The sequence below is a fragment of the Saccopteryx leptura genome, chromosome 5 (genome assembly GCF_036850995.1).
Source record: "Saccopteryx leptura isolate mSacLep1 chromosome 5, mSacLep1_pri_phased_curated, whole genome shotgun sequence".
In the NCBI taxonomy this organism is placed as follows: Eukaryota; Metazoa; Chordata; class Mammalia; order Chiroptera; family Emballonuridae; genus Saccopteryx; species Saccopteryx leptura.
The window spans coordinates 186869881-186883766 of NC_089507.1; positions in this window are offsets into that span (position 1 = coordinate 186869881).

Below are 13886 nucleotides of genomic sequence, written 5' to 3' on the forward strand. Positions count from 1 at the left end.
AAGGTCTATCTAGATACAATAAACTCATTGACTTCAAAAAAATTTCTCATTCTGACAGTTTTGGTCTCCTGACCATTGTCCACATGACTCTCCAAGAGAAGTTGCCTGTGTCCTGAGCTTATGAAAAGGAAACTAATCTAAAGGATGAACCATGACTTGAATCCATCAAACATTGGTAAAAAGTAATAGCTTGAAGTTGGTGAGCCAGACTTAGTGGTAGAAGACCTCCCACTAATTAGTTGTAGAACCTACTTGAGGACCAGCTTTTTGGTTCTTTGTGACTTCCAGATGATTAACAGAGTGCTATAGAAAGCCTCAGAGCAGAGTATTCCCACAGGCTCCAGAACACACATGTTTATTGAAGCCCCATAGGATATGATTTGGGAGATTAACTCTCACTCAAGGCAGCGGGAGTTATTGAAATGCATTGTGCCCAGAGCCAAACTGGAAACCCAATACAAAGGCTCAGAAGGATAGGTGGTAACATAAGAAAATAAGAGGGGAAAGAAGTGGGCACAAAGCCTGGAATCTAAGCAGCAGGGTGTGGTGTGAATGTGAGGAGCGGTTGATGTATTACCAAGGGCAGACATTGTTTTCTGCAGCTGTCCTTTATGGACCATGCAAAGGGTAGGCAAGGCAGCTGTGTTAAAAAGAGCAGAAAAAAGGAAAACTGAAGATATATGGATAGAGGGAAATAAGATATAGTTATTTTTCTTCTAGCATCTTATAGTACAGTGGAGATGTTAGATGTATTCACTGGAAATAAAAACAAGCAGAATGTGAGAAGTGCTTTGTTTAAAAAAAAAACAAATGAATATGGGAAATACGAGAACAAGAGAAATTGGTTTTGATTCAGGGAATTTTGGAAGGCTTCACAGAGGAAGAAGCATTTGAACTGGATACTTATAGATAGTATTTCAATAAGCAGAGATGGTGGGGGAAAAACATTCAGAGTAGAGGAAAAGCAAGTTCAAAGGCAAGAAAGGTGAGAACATATGGAGCGTGCTTGGCATGTATTTCTTGAATATATGGAAAGCAACTGGTGCCTGGCAGGCCAGTGGGCTTATAACAAAGATGGAAAGACCAGCTGATGGGCCTCCGCTGAGGGGGAGAGTGACCTGTAGGGTAGACGATGCAGGGAATGGAACACGAAAGAGGAGAGGCCAAATGTCAATGAGGAGAACATGTGGGAGGGAGGTTATGAAGTTCTTGACTCAGAGAGGTGAGGGGGCTGAAACAGTGAGCTAGTCTGCAGTCAGAGGCTGGCACCTGATTGGAGGCAAGTTTGTGGGAACTTTGAGAACACTAAAGATGGCTTTGAGAACGCTAACCAATAATACAGGGAGATGGCAATGGTGTTAAAAAGTATTAGTACCAGGATTGAATAAGACCATCTTAAATATTTTTCCTTTCTTTTAAAAAATGATTCATATTAAAGATCTATCTTTCTATTTTGAAAATCACTTCCTTATGACATTATTTATAACTTCAAAATGTTTCCCATATAAGTTTGGTTAGATTATTTAAGTTAAATTCCCTAGAAGCAGAGCCTAAAACAAGAATGTGAATCCTAAGCCACACTCCTTGTTGAGAGTTCAGTTCGGGGAAAACTGTAAAGGAGGGAAGGAAGCACGTGGACCAGGAAACTACCTGAGCATGAGTGTGGGCTCCTTTGCAGCCCTAACTCAATCCTGCAGGGATCTTTGGAGCATGAATTGCACCTCAGACTTGGTCCTACTCTAAGGCAAAGAGATCAGCCTTTGTACTCTGAATCATCAGTATTTGGCCTCTGGCTCTCTCAGGACCAAAGAGATGAGTCTACCCTCTTGGACATGGACTCTCCCATGGGCTTAGGGCAAATCTCTAGAGAAGGGAACAGTTGTGAGCCTGTAATATTCACAGGAGCCTGGCAGGGATAGATCTTCCTCATACAGGGAAATTAGGCAAGGTGCCAACAGCCCTCATTGCCTATGGGTTTGGATGTTCACCTTACATAACCATATCCTAGGGTATTGTAAATAAATGATATTTTGGGGAACTCAGCATGTCTTTAATTTTTTCCTTGTCTCCCCTGATTGAGGATATGCTGGAAAAAAATAATGCTCCCATTCATATTTCTAATGGGGACACATTGGACCAAGGTCTCAGAAAGCAGCAAGAAAGCTGCCAAGATAGTGTCAAGCTCTCTGAAACTTTTCCCATCTCCAACCCCAGCTTCTCTCTTCCCCACAAAGTGTCGTGGTCAGAATATAATCCTGTCGGAAGCTGTGTCTTATCTGAATCTCTTCGTTGCCTGGTAACATTTTAGATTAACCTTCCATTGATCTCAAATTGCAAAAAACACCTGAGCTCAGAAATAAAGTAAGCCCTGAGTAAAATAGAAATGAGTGGGCAGGCTTTGGTGTTGAAATTCTGGCTTATCCAAGGCCATTTTTAAGAAGGACTTTTTGTTGAGTAAGAGTGAATGATTTTCAAGATAAGTTGGGGTCATCACTGAGTTGATTATAACAAAAAATAATGAAGATAAATGTGGGTATTCCTGCAGCTTCTGTGGGTTTCCAAATATAAAGTCATTTACAATTAAGACATTAAAAATAGAGAGAGAGAGAGACAAATCAGTACAAATATGTTAGTACAATTATCCCAAAATTATTTACTGTCAGCTGAACAAAATGAAGCCTGTTCTTTCTACCTTTACTTCACACACAACCAAGGGCCTAGCACCTAGACCACCCTAACATTCTGAAGTGATTTCCCAGTTCTCAAACTCTTCCTCTCTGACTATAGCCCTTCACACATACAATGAGTTACCTATGGAAACAGGGCAGCATCCCTCTATTGCAAAACCCTTTGAGGGCCCCTAGCTGACTACCAAATATAGACCAAACTCATTTGCTTGACCTTGAAGAGCCTCCAAATGTGACCCCAAACTGGTACTCCTTCCTTTCCTTCTGCTAACATCCATGACAAAAGGTGATGTAATAAAACATGAACGTTGGGGTCAGAACGACCCTGAGTTCCCACCTAACTCCAAATTGACTTGTTTGAGATTAGGAAAGCTCCTCGAACTCCCGAAGGTGCAATTCCTTCATTTGTACAAAATGAAATTATAAAATAGAAGATTTTAGGTGATGATAAGAATTCTATTATTGTGCTTCATAACAATATGCCTTAGTCTATAATAATTGCCATTTTTCAATTTCCTACAGAAACTTCTTCGGACTAAATGCTCCTGTTACTCACTTTTTTTTTCCCTCTGGGAAAACATCTTTAATCCAACCTTCATCTCATCTCTTCTGTGGAAATCCTTCCATCTTCTCCACACATTGTTCTCCCTTTCACATTCCTGTTGCTTTTTGTTTGGATCTCTATTACGAACTCTTGCTTTATCCTCCATCCTTGTCTCGTTACTGCATGGAATGGGGTTTCAGTTAAGTGTGGGCTCAATGCACCTGGGCCCTCTTGCCCTTCTGAGCATTGGGTGTATCCTACATTGTAAAAACGTGTATAGTATTAGCTCCCGTGTTAGACCACACTTTTATTTAGGGCACTGGATCTGACTAGTATTTACCTGAGCTCCCCACAGGGTATTCATCAGAGAATACCCTAAATTTTAGTAAGATAATAATTAGAATTATCATAATAACAACACCGCTGAGTACTAAGTTCTTGGTCCTGTGCCAAGTACTTTATATATACTCCTCACAAAAATTAGGGGATATTGTATTGCTTCCTATTTATTTTGAAATATCCCCTAATTTTTGTGAGCAGTATATATTGCAGTACTTAATCTTCACAGTGATTTTAAGGGCCAGACTCTATTACTAATCCCAGTTTCCAGATAAGGAATCTGAAACACAAAGACTAAATATCTTGCTAAAGTTAGTAAAGTGGCAGCGCTGAGAATGAAACTCACACCACCAGGCTCCAAAACTCATGTTCGCCAAAACTCAAATGTTTATGTTTCGGCCATCTTGGGATTTTTACATCTGAAGGACAGCACATTTTGCCACTGCAACAGCAAGGAGAATATGCGTCAATAGGGAAGACTGTCGCAGAGGTGTCAGGCCCTAGGGGAGTCAGGCCCTGGTCATTCTCAGAAGACCACGTTCTTCCGTGTCTGGCATCTTTCCAGCAAGACACTGTGATTTCTATTCCTTCTCTTAAGCCAGCAACTATGCTTTGATTACCAGTTTATTTTGTAAGGTTTTTATTGACTTTATTAGGGTGACATTGGTTAATAAAATGATATGGGTTTCAGGTGTATAATTCTATACTACGTCATCTGGATATTGCCTTGTGTGTTCACCACCCCAAGTCAATCTCCTTCCATCACCATCCATCCCTTTTCTACTCCTTCACTACCAGTTTACTTCTGAAGAACCATATCGCAGATGCCTCAGCGCCCATTCTCTCCCTTTATTAGATTCTTACTGTGATAATGGTATGTAACAACACGCCTCCTCCAAATCTCAGTGGCTTACAACAACAGATGCTCATTATTTTATTTTATTTTTTTGCTCTTTTTTTAAAGATCAACTGTGGTTTGGCTAATATCTTCATTGGCTTTACCTGGTTCAGACGGGCTCAGCTGGGCTCTTCGGATCACATTCACATCGGTTCCCTCTGCTTTCATAATTTTGAAACCAGATACACACCAAAGACCAGTTCTTCATAAGACAACTAGGGGAGCCGAAGAGACTAAACTAACTACAAAGCACCTATAAGACCTCTGCACGAGATACATCTGGCAATGCTGCATTGGCCAAAGCAAGTTGCATCAACCCAAAATGCACAAGGTAAGGATGCATATCTCTGCCTATTCCACTGGGAGGGAGAATCTCCTATGGTGAAGGAACATAGAACTATAACTATAAAATACAATGTAAAATTTTAAGAAGGACTGGATAATTGGAAATGGTAAACCAAGGCACAGACCTCTCTAATGCCCCAGAGACAGCAATGCAGGGAGCCAACACAAATGGGGCAGGAACAGCACAATGCAGGATGTACACCTGGGCTCTGATATGGACTCAGCCCCTGCAGTCATTTGGAAGTGGATGGATAAGACCGCACCATCAGGTATGGCCAGAGAGTGTGCTGCTGTATAACGTTCATGTCTCAGAAATATCACGTTCCCCCAGCTGAAATAAGTGGGGTACCATTACACAATCAAGCAACAAATAGGTATTGAGCACCTACACTGGAGCATCAACTTGCTATTACTGAGCCCGAAAGAGAAGTGGCGTGTCAAGGACCAATTGACCTCTCTGGGAAGACATGACTAACACGCTTGCAACACTTATTGAACAAGCCCGGGTGTGATTAAGTTCTCAACCACATCGAGGAGCTCCTAGGAAAGAGGACAGTATTTTTTAAAGTGATAATTGCACAGCACAGAGCACATGCAGAGAAAGCCTTGGGGAGCAGAGAGCTTTGAAAGAGGACCTTGAACCTTGAACGTCCTATAGATAGAAAGAGCAGATAGGAAATGTTAGACACGCATTTCCGGAGAGAATAACGAGATGAGTCAGGAGACGGGGACAATAACAGCATTGGATATTACAAGATTGTCATTTGACAGAGTTTTAGAAAATTATATTCCAAGAGCAAGAGAGGGAGAAAGGAAAATCATGCCTGTGCTGACAAATATTTTGGCTGTTTGGTCTGGGAGAAATTCCTAAACTGTCATTTTGAGTAAAGTTCTATTTTCTGTGTAATTTTTTTTTCCTGCTTCAACCCCATTGGCTTTTTAACTAAAAATGTGTGGAAATAAAAAATAAAATTTAAATGATTCAACATATGTCACCCAGAACTACAGGGCCCTGTCGTTCTTTTTTAAAGAAAACCCCCATGAGAGTTCTATTTTTGGTTTGAGCAGATTTCCATTTCAACCAGAGCTTGCTGGAAGGATGCTTTCCTGCCTCTCCTGTTGAGCCAGGCAGCGACTGGGACTGGTTACAAGGCCTGCTGTGTTGCTGGCTGTCCTGGGAGACAATGTACCAGCAGCATTGTGGGAGCTCCCATGAAACGGGTAGTCCATGACCTGGAAAGCCCAGCCCTGGTGCCCACCTGCTCATCACAAAGGAAAGGAAACACAGTGTCTTTTCTTTCTTTCTTTCTGGCAATGTAGCACCCACAGATTATAATATGAGAAGAGAGTATCAATATCTGAAAGCGAGATATTTTTTTTAGCTTGAGTTAAAACATTACTCTGGGAGCACAGACTGGTTGGCTCAGTGGTAGAGCATCGGCCCCACATGTGGAAGTCCTGGGTTCGATTCTTAGGAAACACAAGAGAAGCGCCCATATGCTTCTCCACCCTTTCTCCTCTCTTTTCTCTCTATTTCTCTTTTCCCGTCCCACAGTCAAGGCTCCATTGGAGCAAAGTTGGCCCAGGCACTAAGGATGGCTCCATGGCCTCTGCCTCAGGTGCTAGAATGGCTCCAGTTGCAATGGAGCAATGCCCAAGAGGGGCAGAGCATCACCACCTGGTGGGCATGCCAGGTAGATCCTGGCCGGGTACATGCGGGAGTCTGTCTCTCTGACTCCCTGCTTCTCACTTCAGAAAAGTACAAAAAAGAAAAGAAAAGAAAAGCAAAAAAGCATTACTCTGGGATTATAAATGTCATTACAGAGATTTCCAGTGCTCACCCAAATCTGGTTCTAGGGGCACAAGAAGATTAAACATCACTGCCCCTTGGCTGTGGGGTTCCGAGATTGGACTGCTTCTGGACAATGGACAGAGAAGATGTGTGTGGAGGACAGAATAGCTCAGTCATGTTTCTCCAGTGACTCTTCCACTGCCTGTTAAGATGGTCTCTTATTCCTGCTGGTGCAGTGAATAGTGGGGCCCACCTTCCTGGACCACTGAGCTATTGCACAAAAGGCAGCTGTCCTGAAGGAGTTCCTGCACTCTTTGAAAATTCCATCAGCAGAAAATACATTTTGCTGTGTTCAGGCACTAAGATTTCAGAATTGTTTGTTATTGCAATTTAACTACCTTTACGGATACATGCGAGGTCACAAATACAGTAAGCTTAATTCAGGCTAGAATAATGATGACTAAAAAAAATGGAGCCCAAAAGGCAGGGCTGCCTGAGCAGCATCCATTGATCCTACAAGCTTTACTCATAGTTGAACTCCTCACATTCCTATTTAGACACAATCCACGTTAGACACAATTCATCATCTCTTCTTTCTAGAATAAAGTGGAAAGGTAGAAAGGATGGTGTTCAGAGTCGCACTAATAAAAACAGAGACAGCTAACAATGTACCAGTTTTGGTGTTTTTGCTGCATGCTTGTTCCTGAATTAGGTGAATTTATGAGTTTCCCATTTTAACAATTGATTTTCTGAAACATAATTAATATTGTATCTTGACATTGACTGTTTAACATCTTCTCTGTGACGTTGACCACCCTGTAATACCAAACATTTCCTAGACAGAATGCCTTGGAAAAAATACCAAGAGAATGGGGGTGTTGACAAGATGCCAGTGCAAGCACATGAGCCTGAACATGCATCTCAGCTTCTTCCCACCGGCCCGCAGCATTGGATCTGCGTGTAGACACCAAGCGCCCAGGGGCTCTAAGCCATCAGCTTCTTGTTATCAAAGATTTGCAGTAGCCTGACCTGTGGTGGTGCAGTGGATAAAACGTCGACCTGGAACTCTGAGGTCGCCGGTTCAAAACCCTGCACTTGTCCGGTCAAGGCACATATGGGAGTTGATGCTTCCTGCTCCTCCCCCTTCTCCCTCTCCCTCTCTCTCTCTCTCTCTCCTCTCTAAAAAATGAATAAAAATAAAGATTAAAAATTTAACAAAAAAAAAAAATATTTGCAGTAGAACTTTATTATACAAACGCAGACATACAACCGCCCTCTTTAGTATTACAAGCTTTGTGGGTACAGACTATAATCTCTTAAGGTTAAATCTACCTACAATTAGTAACTCCAGGTATACTGTAGATCCTTGATTGCCACTTTCTCCTGCATACTCGACCACTGTTTATGAAAAGCAAAGTTGACAAATGGTACCCAAGGGAGATTTGATGGATGTTATCAGGTCTCAATGTGTGATTAACATTAGACATTTATAATCCACCTTTAGATGTTCAGAATCTACTTCTACAAACTAATCAAATCTTTTTTTTAAAAAAAATTATTTATTCATTTTAGAGAGAAGAGAGAGAGAGAAGGGGGAGGAGCAGGAGGCATCAACTCCCATATGTGCCTTGACCAGGCAAACCCAGGGCTCCAAACTGGCGACCTCAGCATTCCAGATTGACGCCCTATCCACCATGCCACCACAGGTCAGGCAAACTAATCAAATCATGTGCTCGACTATACAGTGTCACTACTCTACACCTGAAACCAGGCAGGGAGGGAGTGGCTAACAGAGTAACTATGGTGCATTTAATTTTCTAACCACTTATCTCCCTGAATCGATATGCTCCTTATGAAAAGTTCTTTGGAATTTAAAGAGGTGGGTACCTTGTGTTCTTGGCCAACCTATCTTCCAGCAAGGCATCTGAAATTTCCTTGCCTGTGCACACTAGCTAGTGTTTATGTTTAGCAACCAGGAGTTTGGAGTGATGTTGAATAGAGGACAAATGTGTGTGATTCACACTAGGTGACAAAGCATAACCCCCAGAAGGTTCACGTCCCTCAGTAGCACAAAATCAGGTCTCTTTGGCAAACAGTTCAAATGAATTGGGAAACTTACAGAGAAAGAATTCGGGGTGATGATGAGTCCTTTCACAAATTGGGTATAGTCAAGGATGCTACCTCTCACAGCCACAGGGATAATCAGAACTCTACAGCAGTCATTTACAAAGCAGACTGTCAGACACACCATTTGTGAGCCCAGTTAATAACAACAAATTTGTGGACAGGGTCCTTAATCTCAGCTGTGCCCTCTTGATCACTAAGAGCAAATGGTCAGGTTGAAAGCTAGGACTACATTTTAAGGGGACTTTAAGATGCCTGCCTCTAGCATCTATGCTCTGATATTCTATGCTCTGAAAGATCCATCTGGCTGAAGAGCAAATATACTATAATTCAGGAACTGCCTTGATGTAGACTCAAGTGCTGAAATGCAAAATAATGGAAAAAAAAGGAAAACAGAGCAGCTAAGATGTTCTACTGTCTGATCTTCCCAGTTTTATGAAGAAATTATTCTTTTATTTCCCCCCCGGGAAATAAAACAAGACAAGTTTCTGCTGTAATAATTGAGGGCATGTTCACCTCTGTCTTGCCGACTCAAGCATGCATATATTTGATTGAGGAATCGAAATTGGCTCACTTCTGAAGAACTTCCTCCCCATATGTCACAGTTCACAAACAATTACAAGCAATTGCTTTAGTCTCACATGGCAGAGATCTTACTTATTTTGTAGAAGCCATGAAAAGAAGGATTTAATCATTGTACTGCTGTCCTCTCAAAGCTTTCCAAATAGAGCCATTTACTGTTTCTGTTCCTACAGCTAGAACATGGAGGCCTGACATGTGCTGGTGGAAAGACTGAGAACAAGAGTGATGAGAAGACAGAGGGTACTATTTCAACACGGGACTTTCCTTTAGGGGACCAGAGCAACCGAGGGGCCGGCAAGCATGCAGGAAGGTTTGGCATTTCAATTACGGAATGTTGTTCAAGAGTTATTGACTCTTTCTGGTTTATGTGATTCTGATATAAGAATCAATAGAAGAAGGTTGTGTGTGTGTGTGTGTGTGTGTGTGTGTGTGTGTGTGTGTGTGTAAGAGGAGAAATGGAACAAAACGTTTGGTATACTTCCCAAAATCATTCTGTGTGACTACATAGCTCTGTAACTTAATATTTATCCTTACCCACATTTTTATACATATCATTTTTTTGAGAGAGAGACAGAGACAGACAGAGAGAGAGACAGATAGAGATAAACAGACAGAAAGGGAGAGAGAAAAGAAGAATCAACTCATAGTTGTGGCACCTTAGTTGTTCATAGATTGTTTTCTCATAAGTGCCTTGACCAGAGTGAGCTCCAGCCAAGCCAGTGACCCCTTGCTCAAGTCAGCGACCTTGGGCTCAAGTCAGTGACCCTGGGCTTCAAGCCAGCGACCACTGGGCTCAAGCCAGTGACCATGGGGTCGTGTCTCTGATCCCACTCTCTAGCCAGAGACTCTGCACTCAAGTTGGTGGGCCTGTTCTCAAACCAGATGAGCCAGTGCTCAAGCTGGAAATCTTGGGGTTTCAAACCTGGGCCCTCTGAGTCCCAGGCTGATGCTCTATCCACTGCACCACTGCCTGGTCAGGCTATATGTATCCTTTTTAACAATTAAGACTGCAACTTGTATCAGAGTATTTTAGTATTTCCATGAGTCTCAGTATGTCCATTTAAAGTCTCATTGTTATAAAAAACTCAAATGCGATATGTGATTGTTAGAGATCCCAAACCATTATTCTCTGTGGTAAAAGGTGCCAAATCATACTAGAGTTCTGACCTTGAATACTTCTGAATGGCTGTTTTCCTGCCACTCAGGGCCCATGGATGGATGTTGGGGCTCTATGAACACTCAGAAGTATATAAAACTGTGTGTGAGCTTGTATATGTATGGGTGTGTGCATGAGTATGACAAGAGGTTCCACGCTTTCATCAGAGTCTCAGAGTAGGTCTGCCACCCTCCCCCCCCCAAAAAAAAGGGCAAAAGCTACTATCTTCAGAAAGAATGCCCTCTATAGGATGCACCCAGCTCAGAAATCTGTAGCCCTTCCATCCTCTCAAGCTCCCTAGGAGAGTGCAGGCAAGCCTCATCCTGGTCTGTCCCCACGTTCCCCTCCGTGTCGCTGTTCCCCTTACTGTCTCCTCTCCTGAAGCATCCTTGGTCCTCTGTGAATCATGTCCAGCTGCTCTCTGACAGGACTATTTCCTTGTGGGTGTTAACTGCAAAATGTATCGTCTCTCCCAGCGCTCTTTCGCTCTACACTTAAAAATAAAACAAAAAATAAAAATGAACAAAGCAAAGAGTGAGAGTCACCCCGAAGGAATAATCTGATAGAATTTCCAACACTATGGTTTCCAGATTGAAACTGCTGAAGGGTCCCTCCCAACAACTTTCCGATCCCACCAGCAAGTGACAAAATTGTGCTGCTTACAGGTGTGGCTGATTCTAGCTAAGCCGTTTCCTGACACGATACAAAATAACCAAAAGGACCCAACTATAGCTCAACCGGATAAAAAATCAGCGGGACTTGTTGAGAGAGTAAATAAGGGTTGGCTGCTTTTCACATTAATTTGTATTCTGATCACAGAGCCTAATCCGTAAATTGCATAGTTATGTCTCTTTAATTACCTCAGACCACAGAAGGACCTATACCAGTGCCCTCTCTACAAAGACAGAAAGGGTAGGGTAAGGCCAGAATTGCTTATCTCGCTTTTCCTAAAATGTACACCAGCCTCTTCCAGAAGGAAGGCGGACAGGGGAGTCGTGGGCACTTTCTCAGCCCGCTCTCTTCCTCTCCAGCTCTGAGCAGATGTTTGTGGCTGTGTCAGCCCTTCCCACACCCCATCTTTTTCTTTATCTCCCCTCTGCTGTCCCCGCCCCAGCACCTCTCCATTCCCTTTCCTCCAAAATACACCCCACACTCCAAAGGGTGTCCTCCACATGTGCAAACATCAGCATCTTCCTCCAGGAGGAGGGGAGGTAGCCAATTATCTGTCGATGATGCTGAGAAAAATGAATATGTATAATGAAACTGCTTAAATAAGCCTGGAAAGAAGGATTATTTCAGACCTTCCCTGCAGTTTCTGCGAGTCTCCTGTGATGTGCCTGAAACCTAATCGTCTTCCATATTTTGCCCACTTTTCTGAGCAGCGGTGGGTGTGTGCGTCTCTGTTCCATTATCATTAATGGGAATTGGGAGCACTTAAGAGGAGGCAAACCTTTCCCTAGGGATGTAATTTTGTGCATTAAGATATCAAAACATGAGAGAATACACATTGATGTGTGGTGGATTCATACGATTGGCTCCATTAACACTAATGGGAATGAGGCCCACGTCTCCCGCACACAGAGGGGGCAGATGTATAAACCCAGGAGCCTCAGGAGGCTGGGGCTAGCTGACTGACCTCGCCCTTGCATGTAGCTTCTTTTGTTTTCAAATGCAGCTGAATAAACACAGCAGAGGCCCCTGATTGAACATAGATACCAGGTCCTCACCCTGGCAGCAGGCAATCTATGGGATACAACTTTTAGTGAATGCATGAGACTGATTCTATGAGCCATACATAAACATCAGTCCAACCCATTTACAGCCACGCTTTTCAAAGAACAGACAAAGCAATTTAAAATCAGCAGTTTTATTAGAAGGGAGGTGCAAAATTATGAAACTGAAAGATCTACACATGCCACAGACTCAAGCTACCTTAGCAACAGCCATTCTCCTCTGACACTCACCTGCCTTTCCTTCCTTAGGGGAAAATTTGTGCTAAACTGCCTTTCCTTTTATGCCTTTTCTCTGTCATACATTCTGGTATTCTCTCCCTTCTAAAAGTTTTGCTTATTTAATATTCACTTGAATATAACATCCTAGCCCCTCAAAACATAAACTTAAGAAGAGGTATAGCATCTTTAAACAAATGACAACATTGTCAAATAATTCACTATGAGACATTAGTCAGCAAGAAATAATGATCAAGGATCCAGAGAAAGTGAAGCACTAAATGGTAGCACTTAAAACCATGGGGTTGCCTGACCAGGTGGTGGCGAGGTGGATAGAGCATCAGACTGGAACACGTAGGACCCAGGTTCGAGACCCCAAGGTTGCCAGCTTGAGCGTGGGCTCATCGGGTTTGAGCATGGCTCACCCGCTTGAGCCTAAGGTCGCTGGCTTGAGCAGGGGGTGACTCGGTCTGCTGTAGTCCCCCGGTCAAGGCACATATGAGAAATCAGTCAATGAACAACTAAGGAACTGTAACAAAGAATTGATGTTTCTCATCTCTCTCCCTTCCTGTCTGCCTGTCCTTGTCTGTCCCTCTCTCTGACTCTGTCACAAAAACAAACAAACAAACAAACAAAAAACCATGGGGTTATTCCTGGTTTGCAATCAAATATGTAATGCATGATCTTGACCAAGCGATTTAACCTCTCTTGTTTCCACATCTGTTAATAAAAATCACATCTCTATTGTAAGATTGTTGCTAAGCTTTGGATCAAGAATCTGTGGCCACAACAATGCTATGCATGAAGCATGAACAAAACCTCAGTGACTTACAGCAGTAAACATGGATTTTTGCTTATGAATCTGGGTGTTGGCTGAAGGATGCTGCAGACTTGCCTTGGGCTTGGCTGACTGGCTGGCTTGCTTCTGCATCTTTGGATAGTTGGTCTGTCAGTGTGTCTGGCTGCTACAGGAGGGTCTCAGTTGTGGTGGCTTATCTGTGCTGCACGTGGTCTCTCATTGTCCAGCTGTTTCCCACACCTGTTCTCCTGATTACAAGGGCCAGAAAGAGGAAGGTGCATGGCCCGTGACTTTCTAAAGCTTACAGCTGCTACACAATCACTTCCACTTCATTGTATTGATCCAAGCAAATCACATGGCCAAACTCAAACTCAAAGACATTTCATCTCTAGATATGAATTGCTACAAAATCATATGCCCTAGGGCATTGTGAGGGAAGAGTAACATTCTATAGCCACTTTCCAGTCAGTTTTGCCCAAAGTCAAATAGAGCTGTTTACGCTAAGGGCTTAGGACAGTGCCATGCACACAGCAAATTGCTCGGTAAAACACTTTTATTGTTAAAACTATTGCAATTATACTATAATTACTAATTATTAATGATGTAGTAGAGTGTCTGACACATTTTCTGTGTCTCTTCAGATTCTCTTGGTGACACAACCTTTTCTATAT